This window comes from Aedes albopictus, chromosome 3, assembly GCF_035046485.1.
Source record: "Aedes albopictus strain Foshan chromosome 3, AalbF5, whole genome shotgun sequence".
Classification (NCBI taxonomy): domain Eukaryota; kingdom Metazoa; phylum Arthropoda; class Insecta; order Diptera; family Culicidae; genus Aedes; species Aedes albopictus.
In genome coordinates, this window is record NC_085138.1 from 24,491,041 (window position 1) to 24,515,827 (window position 24,787).

The 24,787-nt window shown below is 40.2% G+C and overlaps 1 protein-coding gene across 5 annotated transcripts in view; it reads right to left on the bottom strand.

Moving 5' to 3' along the window:
• Positions 1–24,787, bottom strand: part of LOC109418392 (UDP-glucosyltransferase 2) — a 740,033-nt gene that overhangs the window by 174,841 nt on the left and 540,405 nt on the right. For 2 of the 5 annotated variants that reach the window (XM_062859323.1, XM_062859318.1), the window contains exon 1: positions 10,192–10,426. The exons of 1 other annotated variant lie outside the window; for it this stretch is intronic. The gene's annotated coding sequence lies outside the window, so the exon portion shown is untranslated. Of the gene's footprint in view, positions 1–10,191; positions 10,479–24,787 lie in introns of those variants that run through there. 2 more of the 5 variants (XM_062859322.1, XM_062859320.1) reach the window with 2 other exon arrangements.

The following is a 24,787-nucleotide window of genomic DNA, read 5'->3' on the forward strand; positions in this document are numbered from 1 at the left end:
ACACAACCAAAACTGCTGTACAGGGGGATAGGAAAAGTAAAAGACCCTACGGCGCTTCCGTCCGTTATTAGGGCCGCCGTCGTTGTCAGTAGCAATCTTTACTCTTATTGCTTCGCACTTGTTTGGAAGAGCAGGTTTGAACTGGAATGTGCAATTAGAGCACCCAGTAAAGTGCGATTGGATTAACTGCAATAACTGTTCGATGGCAGTCGGCGCTTATTCATTAGCTGTACAATACGCATTACTGTCAAATTGACTGGCTCAAAGGTGTCATCTGCTTGGTGGCAAGTTATTGATCGTTGCAGTTCGACCAGTTTAACATGACGACGAAGTGATTGTTGGTGAGTTTGAACTCATGGTGTTGCTCCGTTTGCAAGACGCGAATGTGGTGACTATTCTTTGGGTGGTGGAGCCGGTAGACCAGTTTCTGAAAAGATCATTATATTGTGATTGTCTATCAAATCGAGGCTTTCAGAATTTTTCAAACTACTTTTGAATTTCTGAAATGTATGTGTTCTGATTGGCATTGTGTTAGTTCTTGTAAAAATCACTTCGGATGTCTCAAGATGTACCCCTAGAAACCAGTCTTGCAATGAATCTGCCGTCAAAGTTAATTAAAAGCGACACACACACACACAACAAAATACACATTGTCGATCCACGGTGCAACCACTCATTGTTTCCCTTTGGGGGCATGCTAGCAACGCACTACTATTTGTATAGCAGCCCCAAGTACGATTTCAAATCAATTTCCCAGCGTGGAGAGAGCTCTAGCCCCAGCAAAATAATAACATTGTTTGTGCCAATCCAGCCGGTTGAAAGTCATGCTTCACGGCTAGGCGCACGTGTTCCCCCAAATTAAGCCCCCAAAGAAATCGAACGGTGGTGTGCCACTGGCAATGGCAAAATCGATTTGACCGATGATCGGGCAACATTTCTCCACCAGCTGCTGCTGGCTGGTGGGCCGGTCTCCAATTCAGCCAGCCAAGCGCAAAACCTCCGCCCGAGGAAAAGCCGGAAAAAGTGCGTACAGTGGCGCAGCGTAACGCATATACGAGGGACCGGACGGCTGCGCCGGTCCAGCTCGTAGTAGTAAATTGCATAAATGGGTTTTATCGACGATCGGTAGGTACCACACACCGCACCGGGCGTAAGCAAATGGTTCGCAAAGTAATGGTGTTTTGGATTTATTATTGTAAAAATGTTGGCTGTGATAATCTCTGGGTTTGTTTGCAAGCGGAGTGGAACGGCGCCGCCAGTAAGTCAGTAATCCTTTGTCAAGCTTCCGTTTGAAAATTTTCCTCATTGTTTCGAATAGAATAAATTCCCTAGCTATAAAGCCGATACAGTTGATTTTTTTTTGTTGAATTAATGTATTTTTCTCGTATTATTTACGTAGTTGGAACATATTCAGTGATCGCCTTAATTCTGCAATTTTTTACATTTTCCAATGTAAGGCAGTTGAAATTTTGATTCATTTCATAGTTTCAAGGAATTTCAGAAGGGTTCCGGAGGGTTCGTAACTATAAACCCCAAGAAAACCCAACAACTATAAGGTCTTAACAAGAGGGATCTCAACATCTACACCGGTCTAATAACTGGACACTACCCCTGCATATACCATCTACAAAAGATCGGAGCAATCCAAACCTAAAATTGCCGCTTCTGTGACGAGGAGAGGGAAACATCAGAACACATCTTCTGCTATTGCAGTGCACTCACCCAACGTAGGTTCAAAGTTCTCAGCAAGCCCTTCTTAGGGCCTGCTGACATATGGATCTTATCCCCCAAGGACGTGGTTGGCTTTGTAAAGCTAGTCTCGCCAGAATGGGGGAATCACATACTGTAACTCAGGATCTCTATTCATTCATCCATAATAGATGGTCTTAAGTTCAGTTGATACTAAGGTATCTCAGTGACAAACATGTTACTGAGATAACTTGCCTACCTCACAGCAAAAAGGGTATATCACAATAGTACTAAAATCTGGACGCAGTGATCTTCACTCGACAAACGAGAGAGGGTAGGGTTCCGGAGGGGCTCCCGGTGATTCCAGGGAGTTTCCAATGGGGGTTCCAGGACTGTTTCAGAGGCGTATCAAGGCCTTTCAAGGAATAGCATGAGAGTTCCGAAAGGATTTCTGTTAGTTTCAGGGTAGATGTGCGAAGCTTACAAGGGAGTTTCAAAATATTTTTAGAGGAATTCCAAGACGTTTCAAAACAGTTCAAGTGGTTTAAGGGGATTTCTGGGGGGAACTTAGAAGGTGTTGACGGCAGTTGCAGAATGTTCTCAAGACGGTGGGAGGGCTCTTCAAGGAGGTTAAATGACGTTCCAAGATGTTTCAGGTTTCTAGTGATTTCATGGCGTTTCAGGGGTGTATGAACATGGCTTTTCGGAGGTTTCAAGAAGCTTTCAATGATCTTTTAGAAATGTTTCTGTAGCGTTTGAAAGCGTACCAATACGTTTCATGACGATTCATTGGATTGTAGGGTGTTTTGAGGGCGTTTCAGACTAAGTTCCATAGGGATTTCAAGGCGTTTCAGGTGGTTTAAAGAGGCTTAGGAACGCGCCTGACCGCTGAAAACTTCCAAAAAACCCTGAAAACCCCTGAAGCCTCCTGGACTAGCACTGAAAAGAATCAGAAACCCCGTAAACCCAACTATAACCAGCCTGAATCCTCCTGAAGCCATCTGGAATACTCTGAATGGCCCTCAAAACCCCGTGGATCCTTCTGGATCGCCCCTGCAACCCACTAAGACCCTTAGTACATGTCTGGACCGCTCTATTATGCCCCTGAAATCTCCTGGAATCTTATGAGCGCCCCCTTACAACCCAATGGAACGCCCATAAAATCGTCTAGAACACCCCTGAAGCCCCTTGAAAACCTCTGAAACACACCTGGAACGGGCCAGGAACACATCTGAAACCCTGAAATGCTGATGACATCGCATGGTACTATACCAAAGGAGCACCTACAACATCATCCAAAATGAGGCTTTCTATGCGTTGGTCTAATTGAGTTGCACTGAAAGCACACGCAACTACCATCTTGTCAACTGAGTTGCATATAAACTCTGAATTTCGTAAAGTTTCGGGTTTGTTTCACAGATATCACCAAATACCTTGTGTTTGACATCGATTCGTGAAGGCGGAGCTTACATATTCCTCACAAGTAATAAAACAGTCAGCTTTCATTAAATGTGCTACGTTACAGTCATGCAACATCTATGTAACTTTGGTTTGTTTGTTCAGATCATGTTCCAAATGTGCTGCGAAAAACTTGTGCGTTCTCTAACTTGTATGTATTGCTAATTAAAGTGGTTGAACAAGCCCTACTTCAGGCCAATATTCAACTGTCATTACGTTCAGCTGCTGACATCATTAACCTGCCTATGTGTAGCTAATACTCTCACTGTTCAGCATTCATTGTTACTGAATACCTTTATGCACTATCGAAATTTTTGGGCCCTCAAAACTCGAGAATCTTAAAAAGAAAATCGCGTTAAGTACTGTTCCTTTGAATTCCACTAAGAATTTGCATCCTTTGACAGATACGTATTTCGTCCTCAACTGTAAGGTCGTCTTCAGTGTCTTGTACTTGACTTAGTGGAATTCAAAGGAACAGTACTTAACGCGATTTTCTTTTTATTTACAGATATTCCCCTAACAAGCCCAGGTTAATCATCATCGAGAATCTTTGCTATTTTTTTTTTGTGTCCATACATACATGTTAGAAATATCTTCTTTGTGGTAGAAATTTCTTCTCCAAAATATAAAAAATAGTATTAGTATGTGATTTTTGTCCATTTTGGCACCAAAAACATGCAAAAAATCTTTGCGAGTGATATTTTTTCCAAGGATTCCATCAGAAATTTATCCAGGGTTTTTTTTTTAGTAATTCTTCTATGAATTTATTCAGGAAGTTCTCCACGGATAAAATCCATTCTAATGCTTCTTCAGAAATTTCTCTTGAGATGCGTTTGAAAAATTCTTCGAATTTTCCTTCAGAACTTATCCCGGCGATTTCGGAAAATTTTTCAAAAATGTCTTACGAAAATCTTCCAGGATTCTTTCAGATATTTGTCCAAGAATCTTACAGCAATTTCCTTACAGATTATTTCAAAAACTAAAATTAAATGGATTTATTCGAATATTTTCTACAAGGATAGCTTTTTAAAACTGCTTCATTAAATTTTTAGAAAAACAATCACCTGGGATACCTTGAAAGATGATCTCAATATTTATTCAGTATTTTCTAGGGAATTCTTCAAGGATTGCTTAAGAAATTCTCCCAGTTGTTTTTTCGGAAAATCTTACAAATGGGCATTTTTTTTATTATTATCGTACAAATTGGGCCGAAGGGTCTCAGTTTTTCTTGAAACTTTTTCCACAGGCAGGGCTCATGGATATATGAACAAAAAAAAAATTGAGGAAAATTCAGGGTCGCCTATTTTCCCGGAAAACTCAGGTGGAATTTTTTTGTTTTCCCCTGACACTACTTACTTTGAAAAATCATAACTCAAGAACAAAGCATCATAGAAACAAATATTTTTGGAATGTAATTTTATGAGCTTTGATCGCTGAAATTTTTGAAATGTACTTTTTTCTCGTTACTGAGTTATGTTCAATTATGTGAAAATGACCATGTAAGCCAATTATATATGGTCATTTTTCACAAAATTTGCCATAACTCAGGAATGAAAATGAAGTGCATTCCAAAAATTTCAGCGATCAAAGCTGATGAAATTTCCTTCTCAATTTTTTTTTTAATTTTCCACGAGTTCGGACATAGTTTTTCCGGCTTTTCTTTATGAATTTTCTCAAAGGTGAAACATTTTGTGGAAAACTTTATATATTTCATATTTTTTTTTTATTTCTGAGAAAATTTGCTTTCATTTTTAATAAAAAAACTTTGTTTCTACGATGCTTCGTTCTAGAGTTATGATTTTTCAAAGAAAAGGCTTTTATGGCATATTTGGAATTTTTCAATAAAATTGGCCGTAACTCAAAAACGAAAATAAAGTGCATTCCAAAAATTTCAGCGATTAAAGCTTATAAAATAACCTTCTCAAAAATATTTTTTCGAAAATTTTCCACGAGTTCAGGCATAGTTTTTCCGGCTTTTCTTTACGAATTTTCTCAACTGTGGAAAACTTTGTGGGAAACTTTTTCCAGTTCATATTTTCTTTGGATTTAAGAGAAAATTTGCTTTCATTTTCTCAACGAAACTTCGTTTCTACGATGCTTCGTTCTTGAGTTATGATTTTACAAAGTAAGTAGTGTCAGGGGAAAACAAAAAAAATTCCACCTGAGTTTTTCGGGAAAATAGGCGACCCTGAATTTTCCTCAAATTTTTTTGTTCATATATCCATGAGCCCTGCCTGTGGAAAAAGTTTCATGAAAATATGAGACCCTTCGGCCCAAACCCGTACGGTAATAAAAAAAATCCCCAAATATTACTTCGGGAATTTCGTCGGAAAGGTAGACAAGGTTTCTTAGCTTTCTATCTTGGATTTCTCCAGGGGATGTATTCGTAACATTTCTTAAGAAAATCCTAAATGGCTTGTATTATAAATTTCTCTTTAAATTTCTTCAGAGGTTCTTCCAAAAACTCTTCCAAAAATTAAAAAAAAAATCTGCTTGAGCACCCTTCAGAAATTCTTCCAGGTTTTTTTTTCAGAAAATCTATCCAGGGATTCTTTTGAAAGTGTATACAAAGACTCCTTCCGAAATTCCCTATGAAATTCATCAGAAATGAAGAAAGTCTTCCCATGATTCATTCGGAAATTAAAAAAAAAAACTGCTCCAGAAACTCCATAGATTGCTTTAGAAAAGAAAGGATTTTTTTTTAGAAAATCTTGTACAGATTGCTCCAAGAATTCTTCAGAAATGCCTCCAGAGACACTTTTAGTAATTCAACAGAGAAGTTCTTCTAGATATTTATAAAAAATTCTCCTCAGATTTATGACGAAATTCTTCCAGTGGTTTTTAGAAAATTTGTGCAAAAGTCCTTCAGAAATTCCCCCAGGATTTAGTATTAATTTCTCAAAAAAAAATCCCACATTCTTGGAAATTCTTTCAGGGATTCCTCCTGAAAGTTCACAAATGATTCCTCTTGTAATATTTTGGAAAATTCTTTAAAAAAATCTTTCACGAATTTTTTCAGAGATTTCTCGAAAGATTCCTTCAGAAAGTTCTTCCAGATTTCCTTTTGAAAATCTTCCGTGGATTTCGGCTATTTTTTCAATGGAAATTCCAACAGTAATTTATAAGTCGCAATCATTTCAATTAGTGTAAATATTTTTCTGGATATTTTTCCATTGAAAAATCTTCTATGGATTAGTTAAATAAATCCTCCAAAGAATCCTACAAAAATTTTCAAGGATGGCTCCCTGATCCTGATTTTTTTTAATCTTCCATTAGCTGCTTCAGATATTTTTTTTAATTTACGCAGCAATTCTTTCAAGAATTTTCATTGGAATTTCCTTTACACATATCGCTAGAATTTCATCTTGAATTTTTTCTAGTAGTTCACTCGATGGCTCCCCGATGAAACCGTTCATAGATTTCCTCTGTTTTTCCAGAGATTACAGAGAGGATTTTCTCCAAAGATTCTTACATGAAATCTTCTAGAGATTCCTTTAAATTTTGGAAAGATCGTTCAGAAGCTTCTGTAGAGATTCCTCTCACATATCTTGAACTCTTGTAAATATTCTTGATTAAATTTCTGGAAAAAAATCTTCCAAGTTTCCTTCTGAAATTCCTTAAGAAAATTATCTTGAAATTTCTCCTAGATTTTTCGAGCAAATAACCGGAGAGATTTTCGAAAGAATTTTTGTAGAAATTCAGTCCATTCAATGTTCTCAAGAGGTAAAATTTCAACGGAAGTAAAGCTTTTATTTTGTACTTGCTCACTTGTAATGAGCCTAAAATAAAAATATCCAATGCACTGGTTTTGTTTATCATGAGATTTGTACGCTTAAAATCGTGAGTAGGTGCAGAACTCAGCCATTCCCGAGCAGGAATGAATAACTGCCACATAACTGGAGCATACCAAAGTCAGGTATCATACCAAGACAAGGTATTGAAAATAACTTATTTTTGTATTTTGTAGGTATTGATACAATACCTCAACGAGTTATTGGTTTGGTGTTGAGGACTGCTTGAGGTATTATTCAATTATGGAAAAATCGCTATTTGTATGGAAATATCGCTGATTATTATTTAGGTATTGCCATACCTGATATGATTATTCACGCGTTATGTACAGAATACACACCAGTTATTATTTTAGGAATTTTACCTCTTATGCAGGGCTACTTAATACCTCATTCAGGTTGTAGGTATTCGGTTTTCCATACCTGAGTTAGTTATTCTTCAGCTATTTTCTCCTGCTCGGGTTGTGGCGTCCATCTTGTTTATATCATCGATTGTTTTTGTTCTCAACCATCAGCTTTTCATGCAATAATAGGCTCCTTGTGGCTTTTTAAAATCATTTTTTTTTAATTATTGGAATTCAGTCCTTTTGACGTTATGCCAATGTTTAAAGTTTTTCAAAAAATCAAAATGCCTAATTTCATCTTCTATATATTTTCACGTAACCTAGTGAATACTATCATTTCATTATTCACTTTGATCTCTACTCCCTTACACTCTGAGTAGAAAATGACCGATAAAGCCAAAAATGGTTAACTTGAATTTAAATACGGTCGATGAATGTGTAAATCAATTAAATTGTACAGTTAACTACATCAATTTACTACAAAAATGTGTTTTATGGTATAAATTTCAGTGAAATTTCAAAGAGCTTCAATCAGATAACTTTCATCATTTTCAGTAAATTCAACCAATGCTCGAGGAATTCTGCACCCTACTATCAATTCCTATCATATTGATCTTATCATACCATATTCTTTTGATTGTATGAATGTTTCAAGGACCCAAACATCTGTTGAAGTTTTGATTCACAGACATATCATTACGATTCGTGATAGTAGGGCGACCAAAAAATTCAAACCTTTTTTCCGAAAACACAGGTGGTATAGATAAATTTGTAAAAAAAATTATCATTTGTTTTGGTCGGATTTGAACCCACGACTTCGTATCGATAGTCTGGCGCTTTAACCAACTAAGCCACAGAACGTGTTACGATTCAATGTGATAGAACGTGAAACTAGATTTAAAACACCATCCTAACCGTGTCCGTCTTTCAAAAATTTATTTCATTGTCGTGGGTTCGAATATCATTAAAACAAATGGTGTTTTTTTTACAAATTCATCTCTTCATTTGTCAATTAAATACAGACTATGTCTTCAAAAAAAAGTTTAAGTTCTATAAGCTATTTCAGACATACCAGCCGGCTGGTATTTCCATTATCGGTCATCAAATGACGATTATCCAAATTATCCAGATAGTCGCAGAACTGTTGCGGCGTACTGAATGAACATTCAATGGTTTGTAAAACCTAGTTCTTTCAGATCTCAACCAACTCCAATTGGCTGTTTACTCAGGTTAAGCTTAGAGACTTCAATGACCAAAAGCCGTCTGGAATACGTTGGTAAAATATTTGATCAAACTCTGTATCTTGGAATCACTGTACACTCTGTTGATCGAAACTACTTGTTCGATTTTCAACCCATTAACTATGTATTACTATTCAATTTGCCACTCGTCATTTGTTTCAGTTCAGAAGCCATTCCACAAGCGTCGATTCTCCACAGAAATAAATCTTCAAGTTCACGTAATCTTTCGAAGCACCTCCATCACTCTTGTCCAATTCACCAGCACAGACATCCCAGTCCTATCCCAATGGTCACTGTTCAATCGCCACTGCCACAAACGGTATTCTTTAGCACACCATTTCTCTTTCACAAATCGTTTAACACTTTTCTTGTTTGTTTTCTTCCGCTTTCCTCAGCCGATCGAGGTGTTATCAAACTTTTCACACTTCTTGTCGTCGCCGACGACCGACGACCAACGATGTCTTCGTCCACCAAGTTCACCACCCCTGGCTAGCTATAGTGTCAGGCTCTCCGGTAGGACCAACCGTCCCAAAAAAAACACCACCTTCACGACGAAACTTTTACTTTCATCCACCATAGGTACGAGATCTCAGCTCCAAGAGATGTAATTGCGCGCGCGGCGGTGGCGACGGGCGGTGGCGGTCCCGCAGATGTTTACTTGCACTATTACCTCACTGCTTAGTGCTCAGCCAGAGCCGCGCACATACAGACAATTGCACCACACAAATATGGACCACAAACAAGCCGCGAAGAGTTCGGGCGGCGCCGCCGGGCGAGGTAAGGTGTTGGAGGGGTGTGGAACGAGAAAGATCACAACAACCGAAATATGATGAAAAGTAAGCAAAAAGCCCCTCGAAGTGGCCGCCGTCGCAGATTCGACAGGCCTTAAATGGGGTAAGTGTACCAATTGTGGTCAAAGCGGTGACCCTGAATTTCTACAGAAAAAAAACTAGATTTCTCGTAATTTTCCTAACGCCCACTATAATCATCAGAAAGTTCTAAATAATAACAATAAAGAAAAGAAAAACATATTAAAACTTAAAAAATGTAAAAAAAAGTACAACTTTGACGGAAATATTTAAAAAAGAATCTGAACATAGTGAAAAATTCACCAAATTGAAGTCATTATTATTATGACTTTATTATAGCGATTATCTGGCCAAAATTGATTAATTTTTCATTCAGTATGTCAAAATATCATTTACCTCGAAAGTTTTTCGCAAACTATCAGTACTAAGACTACTAATATTCACAATAATGGTTATTTTTTATTTTTTTTTCTTAGCACTTAAGAGATCGATAGTAACCGAGATTTTGACGTCATGATATTTTCAAATTATAAAGTTGATAGAGATGTCGTTATTTTTCCTCCTATTTTATTTTTTATTTTTATGTTTTTGAAGCCTATTCTATATTTTGCTTTAGGAATTTTGTAACATGTTTTGAAGTCATTGTTTTTGAAAAAAAAAATATGAAAATCAAAACATAATAATTAAAAAAAATATTATTAGCTTCAGGTAGATGTTCAGCCCAAGTCTGCGTAATCTCCAAACATAAAAAAAATCAGTGTAACCACAAAGACTGAGTTCATAACTGTTCATTAGCCCATAAATCAATAGCAAACAAACAAAAAAAGCCACAATCTCCACATGCACTTCAAAAAATTACCCCAAAAACGATTTCGTTTTTCGCGACAATCTTCCACGGAACCACCGAAAACACACCCGACACGACGAATCACCAGCTGCACTACTCCCTTCAGGTTGCAGTAGGTGGTAACTTCAGCCAGAGACTTCGCGCGGCACAGAGAGAAAGATTACATACAACAAATCCTATAGGGCAGGAAGCGGGCGGAGTGAAAAAAGCGCGTCTGAAACCGGCCGCAGCGTGATCGAAACTGAAAGTTGTTTGCGCATAAGCAAATAAGCCCCGAATGCGGCGGCGGTGGATAGTCCATCTGCGCGAGGGTGCAAGAGCAAGCGCGCCTGGCCGGTCGCGGGGTGGTCGATCGAATGATCGCTCGCTCGCTGCTCGACGTCGTCGTCGATGTCTGCTAGCCGGGGCAGGGGTTCCCTAGACGGTGTGGTGGTGCTGGTGCATATCGCTGGGTCAAATGCGCGGAGCTCGGTCACGGTGAGCCAACGTAAACGTTGATCAAGAAGATTGAAGACAAGTTTGGTGTACAAATCGGAATAATTAGGAAGATTCATTCCTACTAGAATGCACTCAGAAGATTACAAGATTACATAGAGAAAAACGAAGTGTACGGTCACCAATGCTCATGATCAGCTCAACCCGGAATATCTCCGGAATGATTCCGGATATTACTTGACCAATTGAGTGTAATAAACTTGCACCAATTTATGATTGATTGAGGGCGACTTCAAAAAAATCGGATGAAAATTGACGAACTGCCAGCATTTTCAAAATGAGTTGTCGGGGGGCGGGTATATTTTTTTTTACTTTATTTTTATTTACTTATTTTTTTATTATACATTTTTTTTATTTTTTACTTGTTCGTTTATTTGGAAGGCTCGGGCGCCACTGAGCCGAAATATTTCAAATTGTAATAGGATCAATAGGATTATACAGGTTTCAGGAGCGTTTCAGAGGCGATTTAAGGCATTTTAGGTAGTATTGTATCAGGGAGGGTTCAGGAATACCCTTGAATTCAAGGGGTTTCAGGGGCATTTCAAAGGATAACGAGGGTTTAAAGGGCATTTCAATGGGGTTTAGGATGTTTCATAGGCGTATCAAGGCGTTTCAATGATGTTTCTAGGGTTTTCAAGTTTTTTTTGTGGAGGAAGCTCTAGAAATACTCTGAAATTTCCTGAAATGCCCCTGTCACTTTTGCACATTTTAAACGCGTTCTCACTCCCAGACCTGTAAACAAAAACATTTTGTTCTATGTATACGCAAAATTCTGCATATTTGTAGTTCCGTGTCAAAAGTTGAGTTCAATCTACCAAAGCAAACCATAGTTACAGTATCTCAAAGTTGGCCATTTTGTATTCATCCGCTTTTATTCATCCGCTGATTGTTCCGGCCATCCAAGTCGTCCCGTTCCTGTGTTCGGAATCGGTGAGGGGGGTTTCCAGCTTGCTCGCTCAGGCTAGTACACAAATAATAGAGCCTCTTTGTGCGCTGAATCAAACCAGAAAACCAAATCGACCACGTTCTAATCGACGGTAAATTCTTCTCGGATATAACCAATGTCCGCACATACCGCAGTGCGAATATAGATTCGGATCACTACTTAGTCGCTGTATGCATGCGCTCAAAACTTTCGACAGTTATCACCACGCGTCGAAGTCGAACGCCGCGGCTCAACATCGAGCGACTTCGTAACGTAGAAGTGGCTCAAGACTACGCGCAGCAGTTAGCAGTGGCCCTACCAACGGAAGAGCAGCTTGGGGCAGCTACACTTGAAGATGGCTGGAGGGACATCCGATCCGCCATAGGTAGTACCTCGGCTACAGCACTAGGCTTCGCGACTCCGAATCACAGAAACGACTGGTACGACGAACAGGTGAACAGGTGAACAGTTGAAAAACGAGAAGAATGCAGCATGGGCGAGAATGCTGCAACACCGTACGAGAGCGAATGAGGCACGTTACAAACAGGCGCGGAACAGGCAGAACTCAGTCTTCCGGATGAACAAGCGCCAGCAGGAAGAACGAGATCGCGAAGCGATGGAAGAGCTGTACCGCGCTAAGGACACACGAAAGTTCTACGAGAAGCTGAACCGCTCGCGCAGAGGCTTTGTGCCACAAGCCGACATGTGCCGAGATAATAACGGGAATATTCTCACGAGCGAGCGTGAGGTGGTCGAGAGGTGGCGGCAACATTACGATGAGCACCTCAATGGCGACGTTGCAAGTACCGAAGATGGCGTGGTAACAGATCTAGGAGTATGTGCACAGGACGAAAGACTTCCGGCCCCTGACCTTCAAGAGATTGAGGAGGAGGTTGGCCGGTTGAAAAATAACAAAGCCGATGGAGCAGATCAACTACCAAGCGAGCTTCTAAAATACGGTGGAGAAGCACTGGTGAGAGCACTACACTGGGTCATTACCAAGATTTGGGAGGAGGAAGTATTACCGGAGGAATGGATGGAAGGTATCGTGTGTCCCATCTACAAAAAGGGGCGGCAAGTTGGATTGCGGGAACTATCGCGCGATCACACTACTGAGCGCTGCCTACAAGATACTCTCTCAAATTTTATGCCGCCGTCTATCACCGATTGCAAGAGAGTTCGTGGGGCAATATCAGGCTGGATTTATGGGTGAACGCGCTACAACGGACCAGATGTTCGCCATCCGCCAGGTGTTGCAGAAATGCCGCGAATACAACGTGCCCACACATCACTTGTTCATCGATTTCAAATCGGCGTATGATACAATCGATCGAGAACAGCTATGGCAGATTACGCACGAATACGGATTCCTGGATAAACTGACACGGTTGATCAAGGCGACGATGGATCGAGTGATGTGCGTAGTTCGAGTATCAGGGACACTCTCGAGTCCCTTCGAATCTCGCAGAGGGTTACGGCAAGGTGATGGTCTTTCGTGCTTGCTGTTCAACATTGCTTTGGAGGGTGTAATAAGAACAGCGGGGATAAACACGAGTGGGACGATTTTCACGAAGTCCGTTCAGCTGCTTGGTTTCGCCGATGATATTGATATTATTGCTCGTAAATTTGAGACGATGGCGGAAACGTACATCCGACTAAAGAGTGAAGCCAGGCGAATCGGATTAGTCATTAATGTGTCGAAGACAAAGTACATGATGGCAAAGGGCTCCAGGGAGGAATCACCGCGCCCGCCACCCCGAATTCATATCGACGGTGATGAAATCGAGGCGGTTGAAGAATTCGTGTACTTGGGCTCACTGGTGACCGACGACAACGACACCAGCAGAGAAATTCAGAGGCGCATTGTGGCAGGAAATCGTGCCTACTTTGGACTCCGCAGAACTCTACGATCGAATAAAGTTCGCCGTAACACGAAGTTAACCATCTACAAAACGTTGATTAGACCGGTCGTCCTTTATGGGCACGAAACCTGGACCCTACGTGCAGAGGACCAACGCGCCCTTGGAGTTTTCAAACGGAAGGTGTTGCGTACCATCTACGGCGGAGTGCAGATGGAAGACGGGACTTGGAGAAGGCGAATGAACCACGAGCTGCATCAGCTGCTGGGAGAACCAACCATCGTCCATACCGCGAAAATCGGGAGGCTACGGTGGGCGGGTCACGTCATCAGGATGTCGGATAGCAACCCGACTAAAATGGTTCTCGAGAGTAATCCGACCGGTACAAGAAGACGTGGAGCGCAGCGAGCTAGGTGGGTCGACCAAGTGGAGGACGATCTGCGGACCCTACGCAGAGTGCGGAACTGGAGACAAACAGCCATGGACCGAGTGGAATGGAGGCGGCTACTATGTACAGCAGAGGCCACCCCGGCCTTTGCCTGACCGGTAAGGTAAGGTAAGTTGTGCGCTGAATCCTGTTCAATTCGCAGCTTGGATGTTTGTGATATGCCATCATCACGGGCTGCAAACCGACGCAGCTTGACCCATCTGAGGATCGTATTTGGGCGTATTATCAGAATGTTAGGGGACTCCGAACCAAAATTGATGATTTGTTTCTCGCCTCTTCGGATTGCGGCAAGGGCATAATCTTCCTAACCCAAACTGGTCTGGATAGCAGCATCGACTTTCCTCAGCTTTTCGGAGAAGACTACAACGTTTTTCGCTGTGATCGCAACGCCCTCAATAGTAACAAAGCTAGCTTTGGTGGAGTGCTTATCGCCATGGCAAAGCGTTTTCCTAGTTCCGTTGTGAACGTTGAACATGGTGGTCAACTCGAACAAGTCTGCGTTTCAGCGACTTTTAAGGGCAGTAGACTCTATCTGGCTTCTGTATATCTCCCGCCTGACCGTAGTCGGGACAGTAGAACCATGGAACTACATATCGCATCCATTGAAGAGTTTTGTGAAAGATCCGACAGAGTTTTGGTATGTGGTGACTACAATAAACCACGGTTGGATTGGTTGGCCGCTGATTGTTCGGTGAGCGTATCCGAATCATCATCACTCAATGCTGCTAGTACGGTACATCTGGATGTAATGGATTTCCTCAATCTCTCTCAACATAACGCAGTTCGGAACGAACTCGCCCGCACGCTGGATTTGGTATTCTACAGCGTGGAAAACGACATGGAAATCGACGAGTCTGCGGTTTCATTCTTGCCTATCGACAGTCACCATCCTCCTTTGGTTTTCCCGAGCAGAGGGGAATATCAAATCCCTCCTCTCTCTTCTTCTTGGCGTAACGTCCTCAATGGGACAAAGCCTGCTTCTCAGCTTAGTGTTCTATGAGCACTTCCACAGTTATTAACTGAGAGCTTCCTCTGCCAATGACCATTTTTGCATATGTATATCGTGTGGCAGGCACGAAGATACTCTATGCCCAAGGAAGTCAAGGAAATTTCCTTTACGAAAAGATCCTGGGCCGACCGGGAATCGAACCCGTCACCCTCAGCATGGTCATGCTGAATACCCGTGCGTTTACCGCCTCGGCTATATGGGCCCCGGAATATCAAATTAATAACTACGAAATTACAAAACCTGTTTTTATATCTCGTTTTGTTATTATTGTATTATCAAGGCATTACGATTCCATAGCATGTTTTGTTGGACAATCTTATTTTGTTATGACCAAGCTATTGGTATACAGCCATTAAATAACATTTCAATATTACATTTTGTTGTGGAACAAGTTTGATTATTATTATAATATTGAGAGTGTACCAATACTTTATACTATTGCTATCAAAACTTAAACAAATTTTGAAATAAACCCTACGTCATTCAACAACGTTATTTACAGCATTTCGCGAGTTATGCTTACGGTATCATATTTGTTAAGAGGTGTGGTATATTACGTGAGTTGTAGCTGAAAAGTTCCCAAAATATCAGCCACTGCCCAAGTGGCGCAGCACCCTATATACATCAAAACGTGAACATAGCGACGATATTGAAGGTGGGGTTTGAAAGGGACGTTCCAGATTCCGCATTTGACATGAGAATTTCAATGATAAAAATGTCAAACTAATTTAGTAAACTTGTTTGAACGAAGCTAATATAGACAGCTGAATCCAAAATTGTAGATGGCTTTGAATGGGATTTTTTAGAAATATTTTATATTTTCACATGTTTTCCCTGTCGTTCCAGAGGATGAAGTCGGATCTACCTATTTGTGGTAAAAGATTACATGAATAGTTTAAAATACGCCTATGACGGAAGAGAGAAACTTAAGTTCGCAATGATTGTTCCGTTGTTCTCAGAAGGCCGGCTCCAGAGGCACGTTATCCTCCATTTGGGACATTTGTGCCATGATCCGTTGTTCTCACATGCTGGTCTAAATATGTATAGCATTCTCAGCCAACACGAAGTCATATATGATGTAGAAAAGGATGCTAATGTGGAGGCCATATGCGTACATGCTTTCATTTAACCACGGGTAAAGTATACGCATATCGCCTCCACTTTAGCATCCTATTCAACAGCATGTGCAATTGTTTGATATCATAATTAATTTTGCTTTCGGGATGTTATCAATAACTCTTTAATATCAAAATTTGTTATTGAAATATTTCCCAAATTCACTGTTATTAAGTTGTTATTGACACTAACAAAGCATGTTATTATATTGCTTTTTCAGGAACAAATTTTTGTTATGTGACTTGTTATTTTGCCGCTTATGACAGACAAGTTTATAACTCAATATGTTATGTTAATAACATAAAAATAACTAATTCCATTATGCAGTTATTTTGCCAAAATAACGCATTTTGTTATGCTGTTGTTATTCTCTTCTGCTCGGGTTGTCACTGTCTTCGACTCTTGAACAATTAGCACAAATTGAGCGGAACTTCGAAGTCCGGCCTCTTGACTTCCGTAAGATTGACTTCGCGAATTCCTCTCTAACCGAGACTGGGACGATGTTCTTTAATGCACTGACGTAGACGACATGATCATGCGGTTTTGTGGGATTATCAAGGATTGACTGGAATCGAATGTTCCACGTAAAAAGCGCCGTTTTTCTCCGGCGTGGAGTACTCCGTTATTCGTAGACTGAAACGGGATAGAAATTCGGCTCAGAGTAAACTAAGGAACATCAAAACAGCCGACAATAAGCGGAACTTCAAACATGCGAGTACAGTCTATTGTAGACTCAACAGTTCATTGTATAAATCGCATGTTCTCAGAGTGCAGTGGAACTTGCGGCGCAACCAAAGCAGCTTCTGGAGTTTCGTGAACAGCAAAAGGAAAAACTCTAGTACTCCTTCTAATGTGCGACTTGGTGATAGAGAGGCAACCAGTACTGCGGAAGCATGTGAGTTATTTGCAGAACACTTCGCATCAGTCTTCGAACAGAGTGGAACTAGCGACCAGGAAGCGGAGTCTGCAGCAAGTGATGTACCGCAGGACTCCATAAATCTGACTACGTTTGTGGTATCCGAAGAGATGATAATTGCTGCATCGAGGAAGCTGAAAAACTCCTTCACACCTGGTCCGGATTGAATTCCTGCCGCAATACTTCGGCACTGCGCTGCTGCTTTGGCTAAACCTCTTGCGGTGATATTCACTCGGTCTTTCAACCAGGGTAAATTTCCAGCTTTGTGGAAGCAGTCGTATATGTTTCCCGTATTCAAATCCGGCGATCGTCGAGATGTTCATAACTATCGAGGAATAACAAGTCTTTCTGCAGCTTCTAAGCTTTTTGGGATAATTATTAGTCAAGCATTATTAGCCTGCTCTAGAGGTTACATTTCCTCAGATCAACACGGTTTTATGCCTGGCAGATCGGTAGTTTCTAATTTGTTGGACTTTACACAAACTTGCCAAACTGAAATGAAGCAAAACGCACAGGTTGATGTCATATATACTGACCTCAAAGCAGCTTTTGACAAAATTGATCACAAAATTCTCTTGTGCAAGCTCTCTCGTCTGGGAGCATCGTCGACAGTTAAAGCCTGATTACAATCATACCTGTCTGATAGAACTCTATGCGTTCAACATGATTCCTGTGTTTCGGAGCCGTTTTCCAATACATCAGGTGTGCCTCAGGGGAGCAATTTGGGTCCCTTGCTCTTCATTCTGTTTTTAAGTGATGTTGCTGCCTTATTGGGAGCAAGATGTAAACTTGTGTATGCAGATGACCTGAAGCTTTATTGTTGTATCAACTCTGGAGGATTGTCATCAATTGCAACGTTTATTGGACCTCTTCGTCGAGTGGTGTTGCCGGAACAAGCTAACCATCAGTATTTCAAAATGTGTGGTAATGACGTTTCATCGTATCAAGAACCCAATCGTATTTGACTACAACATTGATGGCCTCTCGCTGCCGAGAGTTGACAGGTTCAAAGATCTGGGCGTCCTTCTTGATCCAAAGCTGGACTTCCGTCTACACTATCAAGAGATAATTTCTAAAGCGAATCGACAGCTTGGATTTTTTTAAAAAATTGCAAAGGATTTTACTGACCCGCATTGCCTAAAGTCGCTTTACTGCTCGCTTGTACGGCCAATACTTGAGAATGCATCTGTTATATGGTGTCCGTATGAAGTCACGTGGATTCTTCGACTTGAACGGGTACAAAAGCGATTTCTGAGAATGGCTTTGCGAAATCTTCCCTGGTGAGATCCGACGAATTTGCCATCATATTTGGACAGATGCCTACTATTAGATTTAGATTCTTTGGAGCGTAGGAGGACGATACATCAGGCAACATTTGTAGCAAAGCTCCTGAATGGTGAAGTAGATTGCCCGGAAATACTTGCGCAATTAGACTTCCGAGCTCCTCAAAGGTGGTTACGGAATTCTTCGTTGCTGCAAATCAGGTACCATCGTACTGCCTATGGTTACCATGCGCCACTGACAGCGATGATTAGGGCATTTTTGGAGATAGAATCCATGTTTGAGTTTGGCAGAAGTTCAAACCGGCTACGCAATGCTCTCCGAAGAAGAAGATGAAGATGTAATTTTTAACTCGTTAAGTTTTATTGTATTGTTTCTTGTTTTTTTTTTCAATTAACTTAATCATGTTGACTTTTTACGGATGGATTATTAACATAAATAAATATATAAATAAATAAATAAAATCGGCGTTTGTCCGATCAATTATACTCCACAGGGTATGTTCCTACGATGACGTTTGTAGATCTGCGCCAGTCTTCTATACAAACAAAACTTGCACTGCCTTAACTTTTATGCGACATGTGTGTTGCTTGGGATGGGAGGCAATCATATGTTCCTGCTTAATCTCTAATGCAAAGAACATTACAATAATCTCAATGTTTTGTGCAGTACATAAAATTTTGTTTGAAATTTGATTGAGAGATGGTTCGAAACTCTTGAGAGTTTTTTTTCTCCATAATTTCTTGAGCATTTTTCCGCAAATCTTTGGAAAGTTCTATCGGTAATTGTTTTGGATACATATGCAGAAATTCCAACGGAAAAAAACTTACGGCAGTGTCGCTGGAAATTGGGGCGACCAAATTTTAAGATGAGGGCGGTAACATAACCCATTTTCTATTAGCTTTCAACTGCTTTTTACAGAACTTAGCTAAAAAATCTAGAAAAAAAAGTTATTAAGTAAATTAACTCTTCATGTCACCGACCAAAAGTTTGGGGTCACCCCTCAATATGATGTATCCAGCCAAAAGTTTGGTGTCACTTTCGTAAAACATGGAAAAGTGATTTGGTGATATCTTCGTCGTCTATAGTTCAATTTTAATTCTTTTTGGCTCATTTCAAGGATAATTAACTAAATTTACGTTTGATGTCTTTAACTTAACGTATTTAACAATTTTTGTACATAAAAATGTTATGTAAAGTTAACACATTTCACTACATTTCAAAAAATGAGGCAACTTCACGTTAAGTTTTAGTATGCAAATTTCAACAAATATATGTGGTTCAATGTCTATGCAGTAAGTATCATTCATTTTGTTTCAAATAAGCCAAGAAGAATTAAAATTGAATGAAAGATGACAAAGATATCAACAAATCACTTTTCCATGTTTTACTATAGTGATCCCAAACTTTTGGCCGATACATCATATTGAGGGGTGACCCCAAACTTTTGGTCGATGACATGAAGAGTTAATTTACTTAACCCTTATGTGGCCAGCAGGGTACCCGGGTACCTTTTTCGATTTCAATTCTCGATATTTTTATGATTATTGAGAGTAGGAAGTTGAAACTCTACCAGATCTTAGAACTTGTGAATATATATCTATTAACGGGGTTGACCGAATTTCCATGTGAGGATGGTCGGGGGGAGGGGCCGCTGATTTTTTTTTATTACGTGGAATGCCGGCAGGGTACCCGGGTATCCACGAAACTGAAATGATGATATTTCCGTCAATTTTTCACTGATTTCAATTTTTTTTTTGGCTCATTTAACTCAGAAACGCATTATCTATCTAGAAAATATGTGGTTGCGCCGATGATGACTGTAGTTTTCGATAAAAAAAAAAATAAATAAATAAAAATAAAAAATCCGGATTTTCGAGATCATGTCCTTATACCATATTAAATCCCACATTGTTGAGCCTAGGATACCATATAGTGGCCATTGCCAGCCATGGCCCCACGGGAAGCCTGATCTGAAATCGTAGCTATAAAGTCAACACGTTTTATGATCGCAGGCTGGTCAGATACTATATGCTGAAGCAATTTTAGGATGATTGATACCGATATTGCCGCTAACCTACCGAAAATTCCAAGCATTGTTTTGTATAAAAACATAAGCCCGGAAATCCGGATTTCCCGGCACCCACGGTGATCAGACCGGTCTAACCAAATACTATATCGATGGATAATGAGTTTGTGAGTTGAATGAGCCAAAACAAAAATCGGTGGAAAATTTACGGAGATATGATCATTTCAGTTTCGTGGGTACCCGGGTACCCTGCCGGCATTCTACGGGTGTTTTTTTGCTGGCCACACTACTGTTTAAAACTTTTTTCTGGTTTTTTAGCTACAGTGGTTTTTCGGTTTTATCACGGTCAAAAAAAAATTTACCGTGATATGACACATTCTACGGGCCCCGTATCATCAATACCAACTTTTCAAAGTTGAGTAATGACATATTTGACATTTTTATCACATTCTACATTACTTTTGTCATCCAAAAATGTATTCGACATGATATTAGTATGACAATAAATATAAATTGAACGACGATTAAGATTAACATTAAAATCGTGATTTTAAGTCTTTTAGGCACACTTTTCATCCAAACTAATGTATTTTAAACACCAACACACTGATTTTTCAAAAGTATTCCATCATTTGTAGATAAATGTATGTAGATTTTTTAGCAAAAAAAGATTTTGAATCGGAAGACTTAACAACTTTGAAATATGGCTGATCATAGTATGGGTTTTTATTGCGTTGTAACGTCACGAAAAATCAACATTTTTAAATTTTATTCAAATACGGAAAACTTTACAAATATGAAATTTTGTATGCTCTTTGTACTCGAAAAGATCTTTCAAATGAGCTAAAAAAAAGAAAATCGGTTCACGGAAGCCTGAGTTTCACCTGGTTTAAGTTTGCGTTGTAACGTCACGAAAAAAAGTTCTGTGGAAAAGACCGAATCTTTCTGGCTTGGACGGCCTCTGAATTGGACAAACGTAGTTCTATATTCAAAACAGTTTCGTTCTCGTTGTGTATGAGCTCTTTTTCGAGATATCGTTTATAAATTGCGTACCATTGCCGGCTAATAAACTACGTAGATTTTCGAAGAACGGGGGAGATGGTGTTTGGCCAAAATCTACGATGTAATTGTACTGCAATAATGTAAAACCTTTCAATCGTCATCTAATACCACTCAAACCGAAAATTTCTGTAATATGAGTGGCCAACAGGCGAAACACTGACGAAACTACAAAGTTATTGAGTTGGTCAAAGACTTACCACAGACAAACAGACGTATCACTTAGAACAAATTGCGATAAAAATCATCGTCGAGTAAAGATAATCGCCCAATGCTAACCAGGCTGTGTAACGCAAACCACTCAGTAGGTGGCGGTAGTGAGCAAACGTCAAACAGGAGCAAAAACGATGCGAGCGCCGTGACCGAGCGGTTTGCGAACTACAAAATATTTGAACTAACCGTTAAAAAGGTTAACGATGAGAAGTGAGTAGAGTGAGACGTCTGTTTGTCTGTGGACTTACAGTTGATGGACAGTTTGATTTAAAATTCCACCAACAGGCGGCGCTAGAGAACTTACAAATTTTAAATTTCATACATCTCATTTACATAAAAATACGATTTCTTCGGTAACGTTGTTTGGTAAGTAAAGGACTTGCAGTTGATTTACCAATAGATGTGAGATTTTGCCATTAGAAGACGTTAGTTTCCATTTTGCAAAAGCAGGCAAGGGGTTAGAATTTCTTGAAAAGTATTCTACAAGCTGGAGATTTATTCACTTTGGACATATTGAATTCAAATCAAATTGTAATCAAAGATCAATATATAATTCTTAACTCTCAAAATTTAATTTGATTTGATTCAATTATTCCTTAGATATAAGAGTTAATAGAACACAGTCAAAAATATGATTCTGCTTAAAGCGCTCCATCTTTGTGTAGAGCTGACCAACCAAGTCCAAAATTGTAGAAATTACAGATAACAAGATGAGGAACTATTAGTCAAAATTTAAGAATTTTTGATATATTTTATAAAAAGTTACGGCTTGTTGAATGTGTTTTGGGTAATTATTAAAAGTGGCATGCCTTTGAAAATTTGCAACTGCTACTACTGTGTGGCAGAAATTAATACCATGCGGCTATTAAACTGAAAGTCTAGTGATCTACCAAACAACTTTAATGAAGCAACCATCTTTCCAATTAATCACGATCCTAAGATAAGTAAAACTAATAATGTGTATGCCGTCTAGCGCCTCCTAATCATACGACCCATCAATTGAAAGTTCTTGACCAGCCAAACAATTTTGTCGAGGACACCAACTGTCTAAATAGTTAGGATCTTGAAATATATGGGATGGATATTACGTCAGTGTTACATCTAATTTTGATATAACATGAATCACCGACAAACAGACGTAACACCTACGAAATTGAAACTCATATATCTCGGGACTCTAATTACTTAAACTTTAGACTTTTAGAATGTTGATGTCTTTGGAAAAGTTGTTTATCTTGTCAAGAATTTTCAGTTTAAAGGCCGTTTGGTTCATGTTTCTAACTGACTAATGGTAGTTGAAATTTTGAAAAATAATGCACTTTAGTTTTATTCAAAAAATATTCAACATGTAACTTCTTATAATGTGTCCAAAGATTTTGCCAAAAAATAGTTGCTCAACTAATCAAAATTTGTTGAAAACTTTTTGGAAAATTCTAAACTATTGTAAACTTTTAATAAGCGTCGCCCAGTGTGTCTGAATCTCACATCAAATAGTAAATCAGATGTAAGTTTTTGACTTATCAAACAACTTTGCCAAAGACACTAACTCTCTAAGTAATTATGACTCTGACATATATAGGATGGATTTTTTTTGTCAGAATTAGGTCTATTTGTCTCTGGTTCACAGAAATTGATGCCCCTAAGTGGTATGCAGATCCTCAGGTATGTCTTTGGTTCAATAACTGCTCGCACATCTTAAAGCGTTTTTAATTGAATCAATGACATTGCATAAATTATTGAAAAAATGTTTAATTCGACGGCGTGATTAGTTTTATGCTTGTAACCGTTCGTTCGAACGTGCTTTCCGGTAAAGTTAGCAGATGGCTTATGCGCCACTCCGGAAGGAGACCATCTACCTGTTTTCAGGGTTGCCCGGCCTGAGACCTCTCGAGGGAAAGGATTTTTGGGTCCAATTACTGGACAGAAAGCACGAAGCACGTCTGGCTACGCCGTTGCAAAACAAAGACCCTCCCTTGGATTATACTCCAGACTGCTAAACTGAATAAAGAGAACCTAGCCGATAGTCTAGACCACATTTACGCCTGTTCTCATCACCGGCTGGCTGTACACGTAAACCCCTCACTGTTTCATGGAAGATTAGGGAGAAGTCCTTGGTTGGATTCGGAGCCAACCTCCCCAGTACAATAAAATAAAGAAACAAACTAGAAAACGACACCGAGTAACATGAAAACCTCCCCTACATTACCTCTTCTCGCTCAAATAACTCAAACACAGGTCGGTTTGTCTGTGGTACCCTAGCTGTTTATTGAAAGACACTCATCTCCACTTCAACAAATTCATTTCTATATTTAATTCAGTAGGCCTACTTTACCGACTCTCCTTTTCTCTCTTACTCTATATATACATTCTCCAATTCGTTATTCTACCTTCCTATTTCTCTCCTAACACGTGCTCTTGTGCGGTGTGGGCATTCACTTTAACTCCGGCTATGGTCAAGCCAAAAATAGCCGCCGCCGCGCGTCTCGAACCAACAATCGGGAGCGGGCAAAAAAACTACACCATGCGCATGGGACTTTCACTGATTTGCATGCATTTACTCACGGTACCATATCAGCACGACGGGGACGGATGATCGTCAGGCGATGACTCTGCTCGGCTCACCGACGCTGTTGTCGGTGCGCGCGTCGGGGAACGCTGCGGCTTTCCGGTGGTTTGGGCCGACGCTGCGAAACGGTGGGTGGGTCGTACGGTGCTGAGGTGCGGCGCGTCGGGGGACGCTGCTGACTTACGACACTGGCGGGTTGATTCGGTCGACGCTTACCTACAGCACATGTCTGGCGCGCGTGCGCGCTTTACTGTCGGACAACGGACGTCTACGCTTCACGCTACTTTCAGGCGCCGTCGGCGCCTCACAAACGATTTTGTGGGCTTCTACTTTCACTCGCGGTCGTCACCGTAAGCGGGAAAAAACTGTTGCTGTTCGCTGCTGCCTTCTGCCCTGTCTGGGGCGCGGAATTGACGGGCGCGGCCCCCTTCGGCCACGTGTTGCACTGGCCGGGATCTTCGAAGCTGCAGAGTGGGGTCAGGAATAGTCTCAACGGAAATTGTGAGGGGGCGGGCTTGGCACGCTTGCCACAAATCTGTTAAAGAAACCACCCACGCACAATCCATTACCACCTAGCATATTCGCACAACTTGAGCACGTGATTTACCTGGTTGATTTTCCACACTCGCACACTTCCTAGTACTAGCACGGTTTTCTTGCAATAGCTTAGCACGATTTACTAGCCTCAATGG